Genomic DNA, 23,837 nt, shown 5'->3' on the forward strand with positions numbered 1-23,837 from the left:
ATACCTGCATCTTTTTCCTGTACTCCAAGCTCCCTTCCTGAACTTGCCCTTGGAGTTCTATAACAGGCTGTAAATTCCACAAAGTAGGGGGCACTTTATGCCAGAGTCTGGCAGAGCTGCCGCTCAGAAACACATGCCCACTATTTTAGAACAAACAGTCCTGTCATTTTCAAGGATCATACAGTCTCCATTTCTACTTTCCACACTCCAACCCCAAGTTGGCATAGGTTGTTGACCCTTAGCCTAAGGGTGGGTGGTGTGGGAATTAAACACAGCAGAGTGGTGGAAGGTCAGGGGTTCCGATCCACCAGCTGCTCCTGGGACAAAGCAGTCTGCTTCCCTAAAGATTTACAGCCTTGGAAACCCTATGGGGCAGTTCTACTCTGTCCTGTAGGGTCTATGAGTCCAAATTGACACCATAGCAGTGGGTTTGGTTAGCGGGTTTTTGTCCCTCAGCCGGTGCCCAAACTATGAGGGTCACCAGGACACCCAGTGCTTAGTCAGTCACTGGAATGCTCTGCATCACTGGAGGAAGAGGTCTCAAGACTTGAAAATAACATGGGAAGGTGCAAAACCGACGCTTCCTGACAGATTTCCTTAAAATCTTGCTCCTCAAGGGTGGTCCTGGGACCAGGAGCAGCATCACCACCACCTGGGAGCTAGTTAGAAAGGTGGACTCTCAGGTCCCTACCCCAAACTTACTGGATCAGAATCTGCATTTTGACAAGATACCCAGGTGATGACTATTCATATTAGGATTTTAGAAACTAACAGATGTAGCAAATGATCAATCGAGCGCTTCTCAGTCCCCCGACACGGAGACTCAGTCTTTTGTGCAGGCCCCGAACCCTCTCCACAGGTAGTAAAGGAGCCCCCAGGGACCTAGGAGCCTGTGATGCTGAGGGCAATTTGGTGATTGGCTGCTGTGGCCACGTGACTGGCGCTTGGTCTCCCGTGCGAGCGGATTGGCTGTCGCGGACGCTGACGGACAGGGCAGGGGCGGGCCAGAGCCTGGTCAGAGGGGCGCGCGTGCACTAGAGGGGCGAAGGCGCGAGAGCGCTAGTGCGCGTGCGCGAGCGGCAGGGCTTTCTCTCGCGCCATCGGAAGAAGCCGGAGCACTCGTCCTGAGGTGAGCGAGGCTGTGGGGCTGCCGGTCCTATCGCGCCTTCGCTGTCCGGGCGAGCGGGATCGCAGGGCGGGGCGTGGCGGGCATAGTCTGGGGTTAACTACCCTCAGGGAGCCTCGCTTCTGAGGTGGCCGCAGACCCAGGCTCAGCCACCCCTCGGTGCCTCGGTTTCCCTTTCCTACCCTCTTACGCGTCTCTACATCCTCCCCACCGCGGAGACGGGGCCGCCAGAGAGGAGTTGCCCACCTGGCAGCGTCGCCTCCGCCTTTGTTTCCCGCCCAGAGGGATGCTGGCAGGTAAAGGGCGCTGGTGGTGAGGTGGGGGCGTTCCAGGCGCAGACCCGGGCTGGGGCCCAGCAGAAGGTGGCATTAATGCAGCGGGAAAATGAGGGAAGAAATGGAGTGTCACGTTAAAGTGGCCCAGGCCTTGGGACGCGAACCTCTGAAGCTTCGGGACCCGCACTGATCCCGGGGCTGTGAGCGACGCCCAATTGCAGGCGCAGCTGTGGAGAAGCGCTCTCTGCCCCGGTGCGGGCGGGGTGGGGGCGGCGTGACCCGGGGACCGAGCCCGAGTGTCGCCCGGAGAAGCTTCTCTGCCCGCTGGACCTGCAGGCGAGCCCTGGGCCCAGGTTCCCCGCAGTTGGGCGCTCTGAGTGGGCTGAAGGGCCCAGGTTCCCCGCAGTTGGGCGCTCTGAGTGGGCTGAAGGGCCCAGGTTCCCCGCAGTTGGGCGCTCTGAGTGGGCTGAAGGGCCCAGGTTCCCCGCAGTCGGGCGCTCTGAGTGGGCTGAAGGGCCCAGGTTCCCCGCAGTCGGGCGCTGTGAGCGGGCTGAAGGGCCCAGGTTCCCCGCAGGTGGGCGCTCTGAGCGGGCTGAAGGGCCCAGGTTCCCCGCAGGTGGGCGCTGTGAGCGGGCTGAAGGGCCCAGGTTCCCCGCAGGTGGGCGCTCTGAGCGGGCTGAAGGGCCCAGGTTCCCCGCAGGTGGGCGCTCTGAGCGGGCTGAAGGGCCCAGGTTCCCCGCAGGTGGGCGCTCTGAGCGGGCTGAAGGGCCCAGGTTCCCCGCAGGTGGGCGCTCTGAGCCGGCTGAAGGGCCCAGGTTCCCCGCAGGTGGGCCCTCTGAGTGGGCTGAAGGGCCCAGGTTCCCCGCAGGTGGGCGCTCTGAGTGGGCTGAAGGGCCCAGGTTCCCCGCAGTCGGGCGCTGTGAGCGGGCTGAAGGTCCCAGGTTCCCCGCAGTCGGGCGCTCTGAGTGGGCTGAAGGGCCCAGGTTCCCCGCAGTTGGGCGCTGTGAGCGGGCTGAAGGGCCCAGGTTCCCCGCAGGTGGGCGCTCTGAGCGGGCTGAAGGGCCCAGGTTCCCCGCAGGTGGGCGCTCTGAGCGGGCTGAAGGGCCCAGGTTCCCCGCAGGTGGGCGCTCTGAGTGGGCTGAAGGGCCCAGGTTCCCCGCAGCTGGGCCCTATGAGTGGGCTGAAGGGCCCAGGTTCCCCGCAGTCGGGCGCTCTGAGTGGGCTGCAGGGCCCAGGTTCCCCCAGCTGGGCGCTCTGAGTGGGCTGCAGGGCCCAGGTTCCCCGCAGTTGGGCGCTCTGAGTGTGCTGAAGGGCCCAGGTTCCCCGCAGTTGGGCGCTCTGAGTGTGCTGAAGGGCCCAGGTTCCCTGCAGTTGGGCGCTCTGAGTGGGCTGCAGGGCCCAGGTTCCCCCAGCTGGGCGTTCTGAGCGGGCTGCAGGGCCCAGGTTCCCCGCAGGTGGGCGCTCTGAGTGGGCTGAAGTGCCCAGGTTCCCCGCAGTTGGGCGCTCTGAGTGGGCTGAAGGGCTCAGGTTCCCCGCAGGTGGGCACTCTGAGTGGGCTGAAGGGCCCAGGTTCCCCGCAGGTGGGCGCTCTGAGTGGTCTGAAAGAACCAGGTTCTCTGCAGTTGGGCGCTCTGAGTGGGCTGCAGGGCCCAGGTTCCCCCAGCTGGGCACTCTGTGTGGGCTGAAGGGCCCAGGTTCCCCGCAGTTGGGCGCTCTGAGTGGGCTGAAGGGCCCAGGTTCCCCACAGTTGGGCGCTCTGAGTGGGCTGCAGGGCCCAGGTTCCCTGCAGTTGGGTGCTCTGAGTGGGCTGCAGGGCCCAGGTTCCCCGCAGTTGGTCGCTCTGAGGGGGCTGCAGGGCCCAGGCTCCCCGCAGGTGGGCGCTCTGAGTGGGCTGCAGGGCCCAGGTTCCCCGCAGGTGGGCGCTCTGAGTGGGCTGAAGAGCCCAGGTTCCCTGCAGTTGGGCGCTCTGAGTGGGCTGATGGGCCCAGGTTCACTGCAGTTGGGCGCTTTGCGTGGGCTGAAGGAACCCAGAGATTTGTTACAAAGGCACAAATGGTCTAAGCAGCTGGGCGCTGCTGGAGCAGGTCTAAATGAGATGCTTAACTGTTGACTGGTAAATTGTGAGGAAGGAAATGCCTGCAGTGAACTGCAGACCAGATCAGCATACTGAGATTCTTGTTCAAGAAGACAGGATTTTGTGTATATGGGGCGGGGGGGGGGGGGTCGCTGTAAACTGAGGCATTTCTGGGGCTGTTCAAGAGGGAAATTAGTTATCTTCTGCATGTTACTGGGCTGTAGGGAGAGGAAGGCAGAGTCTAAATTAAGCTTCTTCAGACTTCCTCAGTTCTTTGAAAAGTGTGTGTTTGAAGAAGACCATTTGGCTGGCAGAAGAGGGATGTGCGGGGAGGGAATATCTCCTGTAAACCACGCTTTGAAAATGGGAGGTGCGTGCAGGAGTTTCAGAGCAGATTAAAACTGCCGGGTATCCCCTACCTCTCTCCTCCATTTCCGCAGACCTGCAATAGGAAGGGCATACTGTACATCCTTATAAAAAAAAAAAAAAAATTTTTTTTTTTTTTATAGTGAAACATAAAAAGTCCCTTCAGTTTTCCAGTGGTTAACTAGTGTTAATTTTACTGTATTCTGGAGTTTGAATGTAATCCACTTAGAACTTATTCTGGCATGAGATTGACAAAGATCTATATTTACCTGATTCTTTGGAGACACCCTGATACCTTTTCAAAGCCCTTTTATTCCTCTTCTTGCTACAGATTGGTTTCTTTAGGAAACAGTATGATTTTCAAACATCTAAGACATACTCCAGAGATGGATTATCCAATAAGCAAGGTACACATGGGGCTACTTGTGCCTACTTACTAGTCTGTAGTCAAAATTTTACCTGTTTTTCACCACATGAAAGTGGTGATGAAACCCCCATGAAATTGTGCCCTACTGATTGGTAAGCAAACACAATTAAGCCTGTTGCACACCTCGCTTAATGTGATCCCGTGAGTACCTTGCTTACTGCTTAATCCGCCCCTGCATCCTGACAAAATGTCTACACTTGATAGGAAACCAATTAGCTTGACAAGTCACAAAAAAAAAAAAAAATTGAAGAGGGAGCACTTAGATTTGTTAGGGAGCAGAGAACTCTGAGGTGCATGAAAGTAAAAGAAGTTGCTGTGAAGCTCAAGGTCTCTGGGAACATAACAACTGTTCCTAGTAAAGTGAAATACAGGTTGTTAGTTAGTGGTTGGAACACAAAGCAAATTATTGGGAATAACTTAAAACTTTGCCTAAAAGTTTTAAGTTGGTATTGGTGATGGTGGGGGAAGGAATTCTGAAGGTTGAGAGAGGTGGTATAACTTGAAAAACTATATGCTTTCAGGTCTAAAGAAAAAAAAATGTCATTTTTGTCATGCAGGCCGTTCCTGGATTACGAACGAGTTCCGCTCCTAAATCTGTCTTTAACTTGAATTTGTACGTAAGTCGGAACAGTTAGGTACGGTTGGTATCTAACGTCAGTTAATCAAATGTTTGTCTTAGGATGTAGTGTTCCTTTTCTATACATAAACATTAAAGAATCATTTCCAGCTACACTAAAATATCTTTAACATGATAATATGGTAATAATAACAGTGTTCTAATGCGCTTCCCAAAGTAGCGCCAGTTTATTATTACAAACCTTTGTATACACCTCAAATTTTTAATGTAAATAGGCTTTACGGGGATTGGTTTGTAACTACAGGTTGCACGTTAGTGGCACGTTTGTAACTGGGGACTGCCTGTGAAAACTACACAAAGGGCATGCAGTTCTTACGTTCAGCCTACGGAAGGGGCTTTGAAAAGGTGGAAAAATACTGATCAGTTTAAGGAAGGGAAACCAGGAAGATTGGCAGGCTTAGTTCATCTTGAGGGATGCAACATGTATCAGTGACCTATAGCACAAGGTTTTATTGTCTGAATCAATGAAAACTCGTTACTGTTACTTTCAAAACAACAAAATCATTTCCTTTCTGTTGTTTCTGTCCCTTGGGTAAGGCACCGGGAGGATGGAGAGCAAATGAAAGAAATTAGAGTCCGACCTGCATGCCTAAGGAGTAGTGTCCTTTGAGAAGGATCTGTGTCACATTGTGTACATGTAAGAGCCTTCACATTGAGAGGGGTCTGAGCACCTTCCTTAGGATGTGAGACAGAGCTAGATAGCATAGCCACAGGTCGGGGCTGGGAGTGCTATTATGCGATGCTGAAGCAGTGGGGGAAAAGGAGAGCCAGGAAATGTTGAATTCAGTGAGGCTCTTGCATTTGCAGCATTGAGGAGGCATTTCCAGGCAGAAGTGCCTCATTGTTGGCTAGCCTGGCTTTGCTTTATATGGCTTCCAGACGACCTGCCAGTCACAGTGGAGGCTCCTGTGGAGGTTATGCATCTCAGGTGGTAGCTTATGCTTATAATGTGGTCTAGAAAAGAAAGGCTCCCAAAGACAGAAATCTAGGCTGCCATTCCTGTCACCCATAAAAAAAAAAAAAAAAAAAATTTTCCAGAAAGCAGATTGTGCCCTCCCTACCAGCAGGTGGCACTGCTGTCTCTGGGAATTCCTTGAGGAGATGAAATAATGGAGCTGGCAAACCAGCAGTATGTAGCATCTAGTCTAGAAGATCTTGAGAGGCTTTGTGAGATCTCAGTCAAAGAGAAGCTCAAAGAAAATAATTGTTAAAGCCAAACTTTTTCTATAAGGTTTCTAGAGCACATTACAAGCATAAGCTACAACCTGAGATGCATAACCTCCACAGGAGCCTCCATTGTGACTGGCAGGTCGTCTGGAAGGTTGGATGGTTGTGGTTACTTTGCTGGTTGTGTGTGTGTAGTGGGGGAGAAGGCAGAATGTAACCTACTAATTAAGCATCATAATACAGGGTTTGAAAGCACTTTGAATAAATTGGTTAATTGAATGTGAAGTTGAAATCATAATTCAATCAAAATTCCCCATAACTTCATAGTTTCTAATTCTTTCCTTGTAAAGCTAGTCTACACACATGGGTGGGATTCTGGAAATATACATTATTGGATCAGTGTCCAATAATCACATACCCTGAAGGTAGGGATGAGAGTATTAGTAAAAATACTGTTGGTTAATTAGCCACTATATTTCAGGGCTGACACAGAAGGCAGGTCAAAGGTATTCTCAAATCAGTTTCTTCTGAAACTTGAAACTTCCTAAGAAGTATGGATTTTCTTAAATTCTGTCCTTTTGAGATTTTATTCACAACCGAAAACTTGGACATTGGTTTTATTGACCTTAGGAGCCAGGGTCATTCATCCATTCTCTCTTTGGAAATAACTAGATGGCTGTTGTTGGAAATGGATTTTGTAGACATGATGTTTGAGGGAGATGGGTGCTGTTGCCAGTGATGGGGAGGTTACAGTGTATAATGAGGCCCTCAGCTTTGACCCTGACCCAGGTGGAGTACACTGCCTTTGGTGCCAGTACCCCAGTCACCTGCTTCCTCTTGCAGTTCGTATTCTGTGCTCAGCTTATTGGAGGTTTATTTCTGTCTGTCTTCAAATGAACGGATGATCTTGCTTTTATTACCAATGACAAATCCTAAAATTCTGCTGGTGCTAGCTCAACATTATTAGTCATTAAAAAAAATCAAACCCACAATGCCATACCACCTCACCCCCACTAGAATGGGTATAATTAAAAAAAAAGAGGAAAAGAAGAGGTGTTGGCAAGGATGTGGAGAACTTGGAACCCTTGTTCATTGCTGGTGGGAATGCAAGATGCCATAGTCGCTGTGGAAAAGTTTGGTGGTTCCTCAGAAAAGTTAAATGTAGAACATATGACCCAGCAGTCCCAGTCCTAAGCATGTGGCCCAAAGAACTGAAAGCAGGGATGCAAACAGCAACCTGTATACCAGTGTTTATTGCAGCCCAACTCACAATAGCCCAAACTTGAAAACAAGAAAAATGTCCATTAAGAGATGAATGGATAAAGAAAATGGAATATACATAACAATGGGCTATTATTCAGCCATGAAATCCTGATACATGCTATAAGGTGGACGAACCTGGAAAACATCATGCTGAGCAAAATAAGTCAGTCACAGAGAGATACTGTTTGATCCCTCTTACATGAAATAGGCCGATTTTTTTTTAGAGAGAGACCAGAGCTTATTAGTGATTGCCGGGGTGGGAGGGAAGAGTAAAGGGGAAGTCAGTGCTTAGGGGCCACTGAGTTTCTGTTAATGGTGGTGGGATAATTTGGAAAAGGATAGTGGTAATGGTTGTACAACATTTTCAATGTAATCAATGTCACTGAATTGTACATATAAAAATTGTTGGGGAAAAGATCCTGCTAGTACTAAATAGCAATAGTCACAGCAGCTTATTAACATTGCCTCTTTATGTGACCCCAGCCCTCTTCACTTTTCTGAACCTCAGTTTTCTCGCCTGTTCTCTGGGATTGGTGAAGTGGCAAGTGTTGCTTAAGATTCCTTCCAAGCCTGAAATTGTCTGACTATGTGATTTGTGTAGGTATTTCTGAAGCCTCTGAAAAATTCTCATTTAGAAGGCATTTTCCTACTGTGAGTGTAGGGAGTCTTAGTCATGTAGTGCTGCTGTAACAAATACCACAAGTGGATGGCTTTAACAAAGAGAAGTTTATTCTCTCTCGGTCCAGTAGACTAGAAGCCCAAAGTCAGGGCGGTGGTTTCAGGGGAAGGCTTTCTTTCTCTGTGGGCCCTGAAGGAAGGTCCTTGTGATGCATCTGTCTTCCCTTGGTCTGGGAGCATCTCAGCACAGGAACCTCAGATCCAAATGTTGCGGTCTGCTCCTGGTGCTGCTTTCTTGGTGGTATGAGGTCCCCAACTCTCTGCTTCCTTCCCTTTCCTTTTTATCTCTTGAGACATAAAAGGTGGTGCAGGCCAGATCCCAGGGAAACTCCCTTTACATTGGCTCAGGGAGGTGACCTGGGAAGGGTGTTACAATCCCACCCTACCCGTCTTTAACATAAAATTACAATCACAAAATGGAGGACAATCACAGAACACTGGGAATCCTGGCCTAACCAAGTTGGTACACATAATACAATTTTGGGGTGACAATACAATCCATGACATAGGGTGAGAAGAAATTTAAAGTCTCATTAGTATTTTTTTTTGATAGCAAATTTTATTGTAAAATAAGAAACAGGTATAAAAATGGGATATACAAAGGGGCGAGGAGAAGGGATACAGGTGAAGAATGCAAACGTGCCTTCCAGAGTGCAAAGAACTTAGACTCTGAGCATTGGGGGCAGTAAGACATGGTGGTGGGTGCAGATCCCACGGAAAAGCTGGAATCCTCCAGGGGGTGGGATGGGGCGAGGTTTCCTTTTAGGTGCTGAGGTTTACCTGGAGGCTAGACAGGACGTGGCTAGGTCAGCAGAAAAGGGACTTGGAAACTCCCTTCCCTTAAGCAGCTGCCCAGTCAATCCATCAACCAACAGGGACAGGGGGACCAGCACTCCCCAGAGGCCAAGTCCCAGATACCATGTAATCTAAGACGGTTTTCAGGCCAGCAGCCTGGTGACTTCCAGCCCTCTGGGATCTTTGAGTCCTACACACATCATTTCATTAACCTCATGTCAAACCCCACGAGGTAGGTGGTGGGTGTCAGCATTTCACAGACGTGCACATTGCTGTCAGGAGGAGTGAAACACCTTGAGATAGTTTCCCTGGCTAGTCTGCTGGTGACCTAGGCTTCCAACCCAGGTACGGCCAGTTCTATGACTGGTTTTAAAATCTAATTCTTACGTGCAGGAATGCTATCCTCTCTCTCCCAAGCATTTTTTATAGTAAAAACCTTAAAATCTAAGCTGGATTGTCCCAGCTGCCCTCATGCCCCCCAAAACACCAGTGTAGGCCAACATCTTTAGTGGAGGCCCAGACCAAGGTAAGTGAAAAGTTCCTGAGTGTTTTGGAGGCACACCTGTATGAAGCAGGGGTTCAAGCATGTGAATTTCAAAATGGTAGGGAAGGAAGGCAGGGGCAGAGTGTGTAAATGGGGGACAGGAAGTGAAGGACGTCAGTCTGAGTCAGGCTGCTCTCTCTTGAACATTAGTTTTTTATGGCGGGAGGTAGATTGCCTTTTCTTAGACTTGGGAAGGCTAGATTGAGCCCTGCTCCCCTCTGGCTGTTTCCCGGCCTGGGCATCCTTCAGCTCCAAGGCCTCATTGAGCTTTAGGAACATCTTGAAACATTCATGCCCATGGATCTGAAGGGTGAAGTATTTTTCATCCAGTGGCTTCTTCTTTGGCTTCGTAGAGGAGCTGGTGCTGGTGGGCAGTGTTTGCGTAGTGATCCTCCCAGAGGGTGGCTCAGGGCAAGGCTCCCACTTGTTGTGGAAATTGTCTTCCTCTGTACATCTGTGTCTCCCAGGACAGGTACAAATATGCACCTCGAAACTGTTGTGTCCCAGCGGATTACCATTGGAGTCTTCCATTGTCATAATGGTGAGAATGGGTTCATGCGCCCCATGCAGGAGCTGTTACACATGAAGTTGAAGTGGATGGTGGTAGTCAGAACCGACCTCTGGTGGCTCCTAGGGCACCCCACACTATGTCATAGAGTGATGGTGTCCTCCAAATACTCAGCATGCAGGTTTCCTCCCACTGCATGAGGTGCTGAGTAGGGTCCAAGCAATCGCTATAGTTAGAGCGGCACTCAAGGTGGGGGCAGTGCTTCACGACCTCCATCATATGCTGATGTCTGGTAGATGGCCATGGTGTGAACACAGGTGCTGGGCGGGGGTGTTGAGGTGACCCATGGCTGCACTGGACAGGCCTTTGCCAGCTGGCAAAACAGCATGTTAAGTTCAGGGGAGTACGTGTAGGTGACGGACTTGGCTGTCCCAGAATGCAAGAAGCCCAGACAGAAATGATAGGTGCTGGGTAGGTCTTCTGAGAAGGAACAGAGGATGACAGCGTCCAGGAGGTGGCTAGTGTAGGCGCTTCTGATATTCCTTGAGCCCCAGCTTGGCTTTCTAGCCAGTCTGCAGCATCTTCTGGGAGTAGCAGATTGACTACTGCCTCCGCTGCTGGGGACAGTGAGGGGGATAGAACCAGCTTCTCAGAAAGGAGTTTCCCCAAGTATGAAAATGTCTCTTGACTCAGAGGGAGCTCAATGCTCAGATCTGACTGAGGCTCCTCCACTGCAGCTCCAGGGAAGGCAGTCTGGCTACGGAACCTCAGGGAAGTGTGTAACCTTCTTGGGAAGGACTCTCCAAGTCCAGAAAGAAGGTGCCCCTAGAGCCCAGCAGCTAGCTGTGCCCAGGATGGTGGCTTCGGGCTTTTGACTCGTTAACATTTCTTCCAGATAGTTATGCATTATCTTAGAATCACAAAGTCATAGCTAGAAAGAATTCCAGAGATGGTTTAATTCAAACTTTTCATTTTATAGACAGGAAGTTTCAATTCAGAAACTAGGTGACCTGACCAAGCTAACAGGGCTAGTTAATGGCAGAAAACAAGGGGACTAAGACTGAAGCTTGGATCTCATCTGGATCTTCCAGTTCTCAGTGCCACCTCCCTTCACCTGCCATCAGGACATAAAACATGTTTTATCTGCAGGGCTGGGGCCAAGCAAATTCTCTGGGTAATTCCTTAATGTAGGATTTTAAAGGCACGTCATGAATAGCGTTGGGTTTGGGGAGAAAGTCAAGGTTAGACTTCTCTTTGCAGCTCATTCTTTTCTTCCCTGACTGATCCCGAGCAGGATTTTTCTGTGCATCTTTGGGTTTTTAAAACTTTTCTGCACACCGTCTGTTTCCTGTAAGAAAAAACTTTGACCATCCCAGAAGAGTCCTTCCCCAATCACTTGTTCTTAAATTGAAGTTCATGAACTCCCTAAGGGCTAATATTTTCAGGGGTCATCCATGTGGTAGCATGTATCTGAACGTCATTTTTCCTAATGGCCGAATAATAATAGTCCATCATGTGTATGTTCCAGGTTCTGTTTATCATCCGTTGGTGGACACTTGGGTTGTTTCTGTCTTTTGGCTGTTGTGAATAATCCTGCCTTGAAAATTTGTCTGCAAGTATCTGTTTGAGTGCCTGCTTTCAGATATTTTGGGTATATACCTAGGAGTGGAATTGCTGGGTCATATGGTAATTCCATGTTGAACGTTTTGAGAAACTGCCAAACTGTTTTCCACAGTGACTGCCGTTTTACAGTCCACCAGCAACACACCAGGATTCTAATTTCTCCACATGGCTTCCTTTTTAATCCTATGTGTTTCATCCTGCGTTTAACACATCATTCTGAGGAGGGAGCCCTTGGCTTCAACAGACTGCCAGAGAAGCCCACGGTACAAAGAAGACTAATAACGCTCCAGTCTGCAGTAGATTCTGGAAAACCCCCAGCATGGGAGAATTCTTTTTTTTTTTTTTTTAATAACTTTTATTAAGCTTCAAGTGAACGTTTACAAATCCAATCAGTCTGTCACATATAAGTTTACATACATCTCACTCCCTACTCCCACTTGCTCTCCCCCTCTTGAGTCAGCCCTTTCAGTCTCTCCTTTCTTGACAATTTTGCCGGCTTCCCTCTCTCTCTATCCTCCCATCCCCCCTCCAGACAAGAGTTGCCAACACACTCTCAAGTGTCCACCTGATATAATTAGCTCACTCTGCATCAGCGTCTCTCTCCCACCCGCTGACCAGTCCCTTTCATGTCTGATGAGTTGTCTTCAGGGATGGTTCCTGTCCTGTGCCAACAGAAGGTCTGGGGACCACGGCTGCCGGGATTCCTCTAGTCTCAGTCAGACCATTAAGTTTGGTCTTTTTATGAGAATTTGGGGTCTGTATCCCACTGATCTCCTGCTCCCTCAGGGGTCCTCTGCTGTGCTCCCTGTCAGGGCAGTCATCGATTGTGGCCGGGCACCAACTAGTTCTTCTGGTCTCAGGATGATGTAGGTCTCTGGTTCATGTGGCCCTTTCTGTCTCTTGGGCTCTTAGTTGTCGTGTGGCCTTGGTGTTCTTCATTTTCCTTTGCTCCAGGTGGGTTGAGACCAATTGCTGCATCTTAGATGGCCGCTTGTTAGCATTTAAGACCCCAGACGCCATATTTCAAAGTGGGATGCAGAATGATTTCATAATAGAATTATTTTGCCAATTGACTTAGAAGTCCCCGCAAACCACGTTCCCCAGACCCCCGCGCTTGCTCCGCTGACCTTTGAAGCATTCATTTTATCCCGGAAACTTCTCTGCTTTTGGTCCAGTCCAATTGAGCTGACCTTCCATGTATTGAGTGTTGTCTTTCCCTTCACCTAAAGCAGTTCTTACCTACTGATTAATCAATAAAAAACCCTCTCCCACCCTCCCTCCCTCCCCCCTCGTAACCACAAAAGTATGTGTTCTTCTCAGGTTTACTATTTCTCAAGATCTTATAATAGTGGTCTTATACAATATTTGTCCTTTTGCCTCTGACTAATTTCGCTCAGCATAATGGCTTCCAGGTTCCTCCATGTTATGAAATGTTTCACAGATTCGTCACTGTTCTTTATCGATGCGTAGTATTCCATTGTGTGAATATACCACAATTTATTTACCCATTCATCCGTTGACGGACACCTTGGTTGCTTCCAACTTTTTGCTATTGTAAACAGAGCTGCAATAAACATGGGTGTGCATATATCTGTTTGTATGAAGGCTCTTGTATCTCTAGGGTATATTCCCAGGAGTGGGATTTCTGGGTTGTATGGTAGTTCTATTTCTAACTGTTTAAGATAACGCCAGATAGATTTCCAAAGTGGTTGTACCATTTTACATTCCCACCAGCAGTGTATGAGAGTTCCAATCTCTCCGCAGCCTCTCCAACATTTATTATTTTGTGTTTTTTGGATTAATGCCAGCCTTGCTGGTGTGAGATGGAATCTCATCGTGGTTTTAATTTGCATTTCTGTAATGGCTAATGATCGAGAGCATTTTCTCATGTATCTGTTGGCTGCCTGAATGTCTTCTTTAGTGAAATGTGTGTTCATATCCTTTGCCCACTTCTTGATTGGGTTGTTTGTCTTTTTGTGGTTGAGTTTTGACAGAATCATGTAGATTTTAGAGATCAGGCGCTGGTCGGAGATGTCATAGCTGAAAATTCTTTCCCAATCTGTAGGTGGTCTTTTTACTTTTTTGGAGAAGTCTTTAGATGAGCATAGGTGTTTGATTTTTAGGAGCTCCCAGTTATCAGGTTTCTCTTCATCATTTTTGGTAATGTTTTGTATTCTGTTTATACCTTGTATTAGGGCTCCTAGGGTTGTCCCAATTTTTTCTTCCATGATCTTTATCGTTTTAGTCTTTATGTTTAGGTCTTTGATCCACTTGGAGTTAGTTTTTGTGCATGGTGTGAGGTATGGGTCCTGTTTCATTTTTTTGCAAATGGATATCCAGTTATGCCAGCACCATTTGTTAAAAAGACTATCTTTTCCCCAATTAATTGACACTGGTCCTTTGTCAAATATCAGCTGCTCATACGTGGATGGATCTATGTCTGGGTTCTCAACTCTGTTCCATTGGTCTCTGTGCCTGTTGTTGTACCAGTACCAGGCTGTTTTGACTACTGTGGCTGTGTAATAGGTTCTGAAGTCAGGTAAAGCGAGGCCTCCCACTTTCTTCTTCTTTTTCAGTAATGCTTTGCTTATCCGGGGCTTCTTTCCCTTCCATATGAAATTGGTGATTTGTTTCTCTATCACCTTAAAATATGACATTGGAATTTGGATCGGAAGTGCATTAAATATATAGATGGCTTTTGGTAGAATAGACATTTTTACTATGTTAAGTCTTCCTATCCATGAGCAAGGTATGTTTTTCCACTTAAGTATGTCCTTTTGAATTTCTTGTAGTAAAGCTTTGTAGTTTTCTTTGTATAGATCTTTTACATCCTTGGTAAGATTTATTCCTAAGTATCTTATCTTCTTGGGGGCTACTGTGAAAGGTATTGATTTGGTTATTTCCTCTTCGGTGTTCTTTTTGTTGATGTAGAGGAATCCAAGTGATTTTTGTATGTTTATTTTATAACCTGAGACTCTGCCAAACTCTTCTATTCATTTCAGTAGTTTTCTGGAGGATTCCTTAGGGTTTTCTGTGTATATAATCATGTCATCTGCAAATAGTGATAACTTTACTTCTTCCTTGCCAATCCGGATACCTTTTCTTTCTTTGTCTAGCCTAATTGCCCTGGCTAAGACTTCCAACACGATGTTGAATGAGAGCGGTGATAAAGGGCATCCTTGTCTGGTTCCCGTTCTCAAGGGAAATGCTTTCAGGTTCTCTCCATTTAGAGTGATATTGGCTGTTGGCTTTGCATAGATGCCCTTTATTATGTTGAGGAATTTTCCTTCAATTCCTATTTTGGTAAGACTTTTTATCATAAATGGGTGTTGGACTTTGTCAAATGCCTTTTCTGCATCAATTGATAAGATCATGTGGTTTTTGTCTTTTATTTATGTGGTGGATTACATTAACGGTTTTTCTGATATTAAACCAGCCTTGCATACCTGGTATAAATCCCACTTGATCATGGTGAATTATTTTTTTGATATGTTTTTGGATTCTATTGGCTAGAATTTTGTTGAGGATTTTTGCATCTGTGTTCATGAGGAATATAGGTCTATAATTTTCTTTTTTTGTGATGTCTTTACCTGGTTTTGCTATCAGGGAGATGGTGGCTTCATAGAATGAGTTGGGTAGTATTCCGTCATTTTCTATGCTTTGAAATACTTTCAGAAGTAGTGGTGTTAACTCTTCTCTGAAAGTTTGGTAGAACTCTGCAGTGAAGCCGTCCGGGCCAGGGCTTTTTTTTGTTGGGAGTTTTTTGATTACCATTTCAATCTCTTTTTTTGTTATGGGTCTATTTAGTTGTTCTACTTCTGAATGTGTTAGTTTAGGTAGGTAGTGTTTTTCCAGGAATTCATCCATTTCTTCTAGGTTTTCAAATTTGTTAGAGTACAATTTTTCATAATAATCTGAAATGATTCTTTTGATTTCATTTGGTTCTGTTGTGATGTGGTCCTTCTCGTTTCTTATTCGGGTTATTTGTTTCCTTTCCTGTATTTCTTTAGTCAGTCTAGCCAATGGTTTATCAATTTTGTTAATTTTTTCAAAGAACCAGCTTTTGGCTTTGTTAATTCTTTCAATTGTTTTTCTGTTCTCTAATTCATTTAGTTCAGCTCTAATTTTTATTATTTGTTTTCTTCTGGAGCCTGATGGATTCTTTTGTTGCTCACTTTCTATTTGTTCAAGTTGTAGGGACAGTTCTCTGATTTTGGCTCTTTCTTCTTTTTGTATGTGTGCATTTATTGATATAAATTGGCCTCTGAGCACAGCTTTTGCTGTGTCTCAGAGGTTTTGATAGGAAGTATTTTCATTCTTGTTGCTTTCTAAGAATTTCCTTATTCCCTCCTTGATGTCTTCTATAACCCAGTCTTTTTTCAGGAGGGTATTGTTCATTTTCCAAGTATTTGATTTCTTTTCCCTAGTTTTTCTGTTATTGATCTCTAGTTTTATTGCCTTGTGGTCTGAGAAGATGCTTTGTAGTATTTTGATGTTTTGGACTCTGCAAAGTTTTGTTTTATGACCTAATATGTGGTCTATTCTAGAGAATGTTCCACGTGCGCTAGAAAAAAAAGTATATTTTGCAGCAGTTGAGTGGAGAGTTCTGTATAAGTCAATGAGGTCAAGTTGGTTGATTGTTGTAATTAGGTCTTCCGTGTCTCTATTGAGCTTCTTACTGGATGTCCTGTCCTTCTCCGAAAGTGGTGTCTTGAAGTCTCCTACTATATATGTGGAGGTGTCTATCTCACTTTTCAATTCTGTTAAAATTTGATTTATGCATCTTGCAGCCCTGTCATTGGGTGCATAAATATTTAATATGGTTATGTCTTCCTGATCAATTGTCCCTTTTATCATTATATAGTGTCCTTCTTTATCCTTTGTGGTGGATTTAAGTCTAAAGTCTATTTTGTCAGAAATTAATATTGCTACTCCTCTTCTTTTTTGCTTATTGTTTGCTTGATATATTTTTTTCCATCCTTTGAGTTTTAGTTTGTTTGTGTCTCTAAGTCTAAGGTGTGTCTCTTGTAGGCAGCATATAGATGGATCGTGTTTCTTTATCCAATCTGTGACTCCCTGTCTCTTTATTGATGCATTTAGTCCATTTACATTCAGGGTAATTATAGATAAGTAAGTGTTTAGTGTTGTCATTTTGATGCCTTTTTATGTGTGTTGTTGACAATTTCATTTTTCCGCATACGTTTTTGTGCTGAGACGTTTTTCTTAGTAAATTGTGAGATCCTCATTTTCATAGTGTTTGGCTCTATGTCAGTTGAGTCGTTACGTTTTTCTTGGCTTTTATCTTGAGCTATAAAGTTGTTATACCTTTTTGTGGTTACCTTATTATTTACCCCTATTTTTCTAAGTAAAAACCTAACTTGTATTGTTCTATATCGCCTTGTATCACTCTCCATATGGCAGTTCAATGCCTCCTGTATTTAGTTCCTCTTTTTGATTATTGTGATCTTTTACCTATTGACTTCCATGATTCCCTGTTATGTGTATTTTTTTTTTAATTAATCTTAATTTGTTTGTTTTTGTGATTTCCCTATTTGAGTTGATATCAGGACGTTCTGTTTTGTGACCTTGTGTTGTGCTGATATCTGATATTATTTGTTCTCTGACCAAACAATATCCTTTAGTATTTCTTGTAGCTTTGGTTTGGTTTTTGCAAATTCTCTAAACTTGTGTTTGTCTGTAAATATCTTAATTTCGCCTTCATATTTCAGAGAGAGTTTTGCTGGATATATGATCCTTGGCTGGCAGTTTTTCTCCTTCAGTGTTCTGTATATTTCGTCCCATTCCCTTCTTGCCTGCATGGTTTCTGCTGAGTAGTCTGAACTTATTCTTATTGATTCTCCCTTGAAGGAAACCTTTCTTTTCTCCCTGGCTGCTTTTAAAATTTTCTGTTTATCTTTGGTTTTGGTGAGTTTGATGATAATATGTCTTGGTGTTTTTCTTTTGGGATCAATCTTAAATGGGGTTCGATGAGCATCTTGGATAGATATCCTTTCGTCTTTCATGATGTCAGGGAAGTTTTCTGTCAGGAGTTCTTCAACTATTTTCTCTGTGTTTTCTGTCCCCGCTCCCTGTTCTGGGACTCCAATCATCCTCAGGTTATCCTTCTTGATAGAGTCCCACATGATTCTTAGGGTTTCTTCATTTTTTTTGATTCTTTTATCTGATTTTTTTTCAGCTATATTGGTGTTGATTCCCTGGTCCTCCAGATGTCCCAGTCTGCATTCTAATTGCTCAAGTCTGCTCCTCTGACTTCCTATTGCGTTGTCTAATTCTGTAATTTTATTGTTAATCTTTTGGATTTCTACATGCTGTCTCTCTATGGATTCTTGCAACTTATTAATTTTTCCACTATGTTCTTGAATAATCTTTTTGAGTTCTTCAACAGATTTTTCAGTGTGTTCCTTGGCTTTTTCTGCAGTTATCCTAATTTCTTTTGTGATATCTTTAAGCATTCTGTAAATTAGTTTTTTATATTCTGTATCTGATAATTCCAGGATTGTATCTTCGTTTGGGAAAGATTTTGATTCTTTTGTTTGGGGGGTTGTAGAAGCTGTCATGGTCTGCTTCTTTATGTGGTTTGATATGGACTCCTGTCTCCGAGCCATCACTGGGATTTTGCATGGGGGCCCTTCTTTCCCTACCCATCATGGATGGTATGGCAGGTATTGCAAACTGACTCACTCAACTCCATTCCAACCCCTTTGTAGTGGGAAAGCTAAATGGGAGGAAGTCAAAGATATTTCCTCATTTCCCAGACACCCATTTATAGTTCAGGCTTCACATGAGATATACATTGTTCCATGGGTGTACTTGTGTGTGAGTTAGGAGGCAGAAATGAACATAATGAGATAGAGGTCATGCTCCTACTATTTCTACTGTTTCTTCTATCAACCATGTTTGTGAGGCTACAAATATAGGAACGTATTTTTTCACCTAACAATAAGTTTGAAGGAAGTCAGATACTGGTGTTGCTTCATGAGTTCAACAGTGTCAGGGGCAGCATCTGTGCAATTCTTTTGGATGTTCCCTCGTGGTTGCAAGGCCATTGCTGCAGCTCCACCCATCACGTCTGTATTTCAGGCAGGGAAAAAAAAACAAGTAGAAACGGGGAACAGCAATGCCAACTGCTTCTTTTTATCAGAAAGGCAAAAGCTTTCCCAGAAGCCTTCACAACAACTTACCTGTAGGTCTCACTGTCCAAAACTGGGTACATTGCCACCCGAACAAAATTAGGGTTCTGTTGGCATGCAAGAGGGAAGGATACCTATAGGGAACCCTAAAACATACAAGTCATGGTCACTGTTCTCAAGGACCTGGTAATGGCTTTGTAGAAACAAAATATATGCATGTACATTTGAATAATAATACCAGAGTTAAGAAAAGCTATAAGACAATAATGTAAGTTACAGGGCAGACATTTTAGAGGAGATGGGAATTGTAGGGGCCTAATCTATCCCACCTCATTTTCAGGAGGGCTGGTGTGAAGAAGCATGCATCTCAGCTGAACTCTGTGGGTAGCCTCTTGCTTGCCCATGGTGCCATGCTAGCATCACCTGCCAGAGTAAACCAGTGTTCTGAGCGAGCATCCAGATGAAGTGCCCTTGGCAGGATTGATGAGCAGGAAGTGGTGAACTTGACCTGGTCCTGGGAGGATGAGAAGATACTACAGGGACCGAGGAAAGGGTCCTGAACACAACTCCAGAAGTTTTGTGAGTAGAGCGTTTCCCTGGATGCCAGAAACACTAAGGCTGGCCGCCTGCCTGTAATTAACCCAAATCTCCTTAGTCACCCAGAGAGTAAGGGGCTTTCACCCTGGAATTACTGGCAATTGCCTTTTTTTTTTTTAATAATTTTTATTGTGCTTTAAGTGCAAGTTTACAAATCCAGTCACTCTCTCACACAAAAACCCATATACACCTTGCTACACACTCCCAATTACTCCCCCTAATGAGAGAGCCTGCTCTCTCCCTCCACTCGCTCTTTTCGTGTCTTTTTCGCCAGCTTCTAACCCCCTCCACCCTCTCATCTCCCCTCCAGGCAAGAGTTGCCAACGTAGTCTCAAGTGTCCACCTGATCCAAGAAGCTCACTCCTCACCAGCATCCCTCTCCAAACCACTGTCCAGTCCAATCCATGTCTGACAAGTTGGCTTCGGGAATGGTTCCTGTCATGGGCCAGCAGAAGGTCTGGGAGCCATGACCACCAGGATCCTTGCAGTCTCAGTCAGACCATTAAGTCTGGTCTTATGAGAATTTGGGGTCTGCATCCCACTGCTCTCCTGCTCCCTCAGGGGTTCTCTGTTGTGTTCCCTGTCAGGGCAGTCATCGGTTGTAGCCGGGTACCATCTAGTTCTTCTCGTCTTAGTATGATGTAGTCGCTGGTTCATGTGGCCCTTTTTATCTTTTGGGCTCGTAATCACCTTATGTCCTTGGTAATCTTCATTCTCCTTTGATCCAGGTGGGTTGAGACCAATGGATGCATCTGAGATAGCTGCTTGCTGGTGTTTAAGACCCCAGACGCCACTCTTCAAATTGGGATGCAGAATGTTTTCTTAATAGATTTTATTATGCCAGTTGACTTAGATGTCCCCTGAAGCCATGGTCCCCAGACACCTGCTTCTGTTACGCTGACCTTCAAAGCATTCAGTTTATTCAGGAAACTTCTTTCCTTTTGGTTTAGTCCGATTGTGGTGACCTCCCCTGTATTGTCTGCTGTCTTTCCCTTCACCTAAAGTAGTTCTTATCTACTATCTAATTAGTGAATACCCCTCACCTACCCTCCCTTCCTCCCCCCTCTCATAACCACAAAAGAATGTTTTCTTCTCAGTTTAGACTATTTCTCAAGTTCTTTTAGTAGTGGTCTTATACAATATTTGTCCTTTTGCAACTGACTACGTTCACCCAGCATAATGCCTTCTGGGGTTACTGGGGCCGGAATGCTTTCCAGGTTCCTCCACGTTATGAAATGTTTCACAGATTCTTCACTGTTCTTTATCGATGCGTAGTATTCCGTTGTGTGAATATACCATAATTTATTTATCCATTCATCTGTTGATGGGCACCTTGGTTGCTTCCATGTTTTTGCTATTGTAAACAGTGCTGCAATAAACGTGGATGTGCGTATATCTGTTTGTGTAAAGGCTCTTATTTCTCTAGGATATATTCTGAGGAGTGGGATTTCCGGGTTGTATGGTAGTTCTATTTCTAACTTTTTAAGGAAACGCCAGATAGATTTCCAAAGTGGTTGTACCATTTTACATTCCCACCATCAGTGTATAGGTGTTCGGATCTCTCCACAGCCACTCCAACATTTATTATTTTGTGTTTTTTGGATTAATGCCAGCCTTGTTGGAGTGAGATGGAATCTCATCGTACTTTTAATTTGCATTTCTCTAATGGATAATGATCAAGAGCATTTTCTCATGTATCTGTTAGCTGCCTGAATATCTTCTTTAGTGAAGTGTGTGCTCTTATCCTTTTCCAAATTTTTAATTGGGTTGCCTTTTTGTGGTTGAGTTTTAGCAGAATCGTATAGATTTTAGAGATCAGGCACTGGTCGGATATGTCATAGCTGAAAATTTTTTCCCAATCTGTGGGTGGTCTTTTTACTCTTTTGGTGAAGTCTTTAGATGAGCATAGGTGTTTGATTTTTAGGAGCTCCCAGTTATCTGGTTTCCCTTTATCATTTTTAGTAATGTTTTGTATTCTGTTGATGCCTCGTATTAGGGCTCCTAAGGTTGTCCCTATTTTTTCTTCTATGATCTTTATCGTTTTAGTCTTTATGTTTAGGTCTTTGATCCACTTGGAGTTAGTTTTTGTGCATGGTGTGAGGTATGGGTCCTGTTTCATTTTTTTGCAAATGGACATCCAGTTATGCCAGCACCATTTGTTAAAAAGACTATCTTTTCCCCAATTAAGTGACACTGGGCCTTTGTCAAATATCAGTTGCTCATATGTGGATGGATTTATATCTGGGTTCTCAATTCTGTCCCATTGGTCTATGTGCCTGTTCTTGTACCAGTACCAGGCTATTTCGACTACTGTGGCTGTATAACACGTTCTAAAATCAGGTACAGTGAGGCCTCCCACTTTCTTCTTCTTTTTCAGTAATGCTTTACTTATCCGGGGCTTCTTTCCCTTCCATATGAAGTTGGTGTTTTGTTTCTCCATCACATTAAGAAATGTCATTGGAATTTGGATCAGAAGCGCATTGTATTTATAGAACTGTTTTGGTAGAAGAGACATTTTTACTATGTTGAATCTTCCTATCCATGAACAAGGTATGTTTTTCCACTTATGTAGGTCCCTTTTAGTTTCTTGCACTAGTACTTTCTAGTTTTCCTTGTATAGGTCTTTTACACCTTTGGTAAGATTTATTCCTAAGTATTTTATCTTCTTGGGGGCTACTGTGAATGGTACTGATTTGGTGATTTCCTCTTCAATGTGCTTTTTGTTGATGTAGAGGAATCCAAGTGATTTTTGTATGTTTATCTTGTAACCTGAAATTCTGCCGAACTCTTCTCTTAGTTTCAGTAGTTTTCTGGAGGATTCCTTAGGGTTTTCAGTGTATAAGATCATGTCATCTGCAAGTAGAGATAATTTTACTTCTTCCTTGCCAATCCAGATGCCCTTTATTTCTTTGTCTAGCCTAATTGCTCTGGCTAGGACCTCCAGCACAATGTTGAATAAGAGCAGTGATAAAGGGCATCCTTGTCTGGTTCCCGTTCTCAAGGGAAATGCTTTCAGGCTCTCTCCATTTAAAGTGATGTTGGCTGTTGGCTTTGTATAAATGCCCTTAATTATATTGAGGAATTTGCCTTCAATTCTTATTTTGCGGAGATTTTTTATCATGAATGGGTGTTGGAATTTGTCAAATGCCTTCTCTGCATCAATTGATAAGATCATGTGGTCTTTTGTTTTATTTCTATGGTGGATTACATTAATGGTTTTCCTAATATTGAACCAACCTTACATACCTGGTATAAATCCCACTGGGTCATGGTGGATTATTTTTTTGATATGTTGTTGAATTCTATTGGCTAGAATTTTGTTGAGGATTTTTGCATCTATGTTCATGAGGGATATAGGTCTGTAATTTTCTTTTTTTGTGGTGTCTTTACCTGGTTTTGGTATCAGGGATATGGTGGCTTCATAGAATGAGTTAGGTAGTATTCCGTCCTTTTCTATGCTCTGAAATACCATTAGTAGTAGTGGTGTTAACTCTTTTCTGAAAGTTTGGTAGAACTCTGCAGTGAAGCCGTCCGGGCCAGGGATTTTTTTGTTGTTGTTGTTGTTCGGAGTTTTTCGATTACAGTTTCAATCTCTTTTTGTTATGGGTCTATTTAGTTGTTCTACTTCTGATTGTGTTAGTTTAGGTACGTAGTGTGTTTCTAGGAAGTCATTCATTTCTTCTAGGTTTGCAAATTTGTTAGAGTACAATTTTTCTTAATAATCTGATATAATCCTTTTAATTTCAGTTGGGTCTGTTGTGATATGCCCCATCTCATTTCTTATTCAGATTATTTGTTTTCTTTACTGTATTTCTTTATTCAGTCTGGCCAATGGTTTATCAATTTTGTTAATTTTTTCAAAGAACCAGCTTTTGGCTTTGTTAATTCTTTCAGTTGTTTTTCTGTTCTGTAATTCATTTAGTTCAGCCCTACTTTTATTATTTGTTCTCTTCTGGTGCCTGATGGGTTCTTTTGTTGCTTGCTTTTTGTTTGTTTAAGTTGTAGGGACAGTTCTCTGATTTTGGCTCTTTCTTCTTTATGTGTGCATTTATTGATATAAATTGTCCTCTGAGCACTGCTTTTGCTGTGTCCCAGAGGTTTTGATAGGAAGTGTTTTCATTCTCATTGCATTCTATGAATTTCTTTATTCTCTCCTTAATGTCTTCTGCAACTCAGTCTTTTCTGAGCAGGGTATTGTTCAGTTTCCAAGTATTTGATTTCTTTTCCCTAATTTTTCTGTTGATTTCTACTTTTATGGCCTTGTGGTCTGAGAAGATGCTTTGTAATATTTGGATGTTTTGGGTTCTGCAAAGGTTTGTTTTATGACCTAATATGTGATCTATTCTAGAGAATGTTCCATGTGCACTAGAAAAAGAAGTATACTTTGCAGCTATTGGGTGGAGTGTTCTGTATAAGTCTATGAGTTCAAGTTGGTTGATTGTAGCAGTTAGATCTTCCATGTCTCTATTGAGCTTCTTACTGGAGGTCCTGTCCTTCTCTGAAAGTGGTGTGTTGAAGTCTCCTACTATAATTGTGGAGGTGTCTATCTCACTTTTCAGTTCTGTTAAAGTTTGTTTTATGTATCTTGCAGCCCTGTCATTAGGTG

General features: G+C 44.4%; 1 pseudogene; it reads right to left on the reverse strand.

Annotated features, from left to right (window-relative positions):
- Positions 1-9,466: 9,466 nt before the first annotated feature.
- LOC100669552 (cellular tumor antigen p53-like) lies at positions 9,467-18,717 on the reverse strand (annotated as a pseudogene).
- Between the last annotated feature and the right edge of the window lie 5,120 nt (positions 18,718-23,837).

The sequence above is a fragment of the Loxodonta africana genome, unplaced genomic scaffold (genome assembly GCF_030014295.1).
Source record: "Loxodonta africana isolate mLoxAfr1 unplaced genomic scaffold, mLoxAfr1.hap2 scaffold_817, whole genome shotgun sequence".
NCBI classification, from domain to species: domain Eukaryota; kingdom Metazoa; phylum Chordata; class Mammalia; order Proboscidea; family Elephantidae; genus Loxodonta; species Loxodonta africana.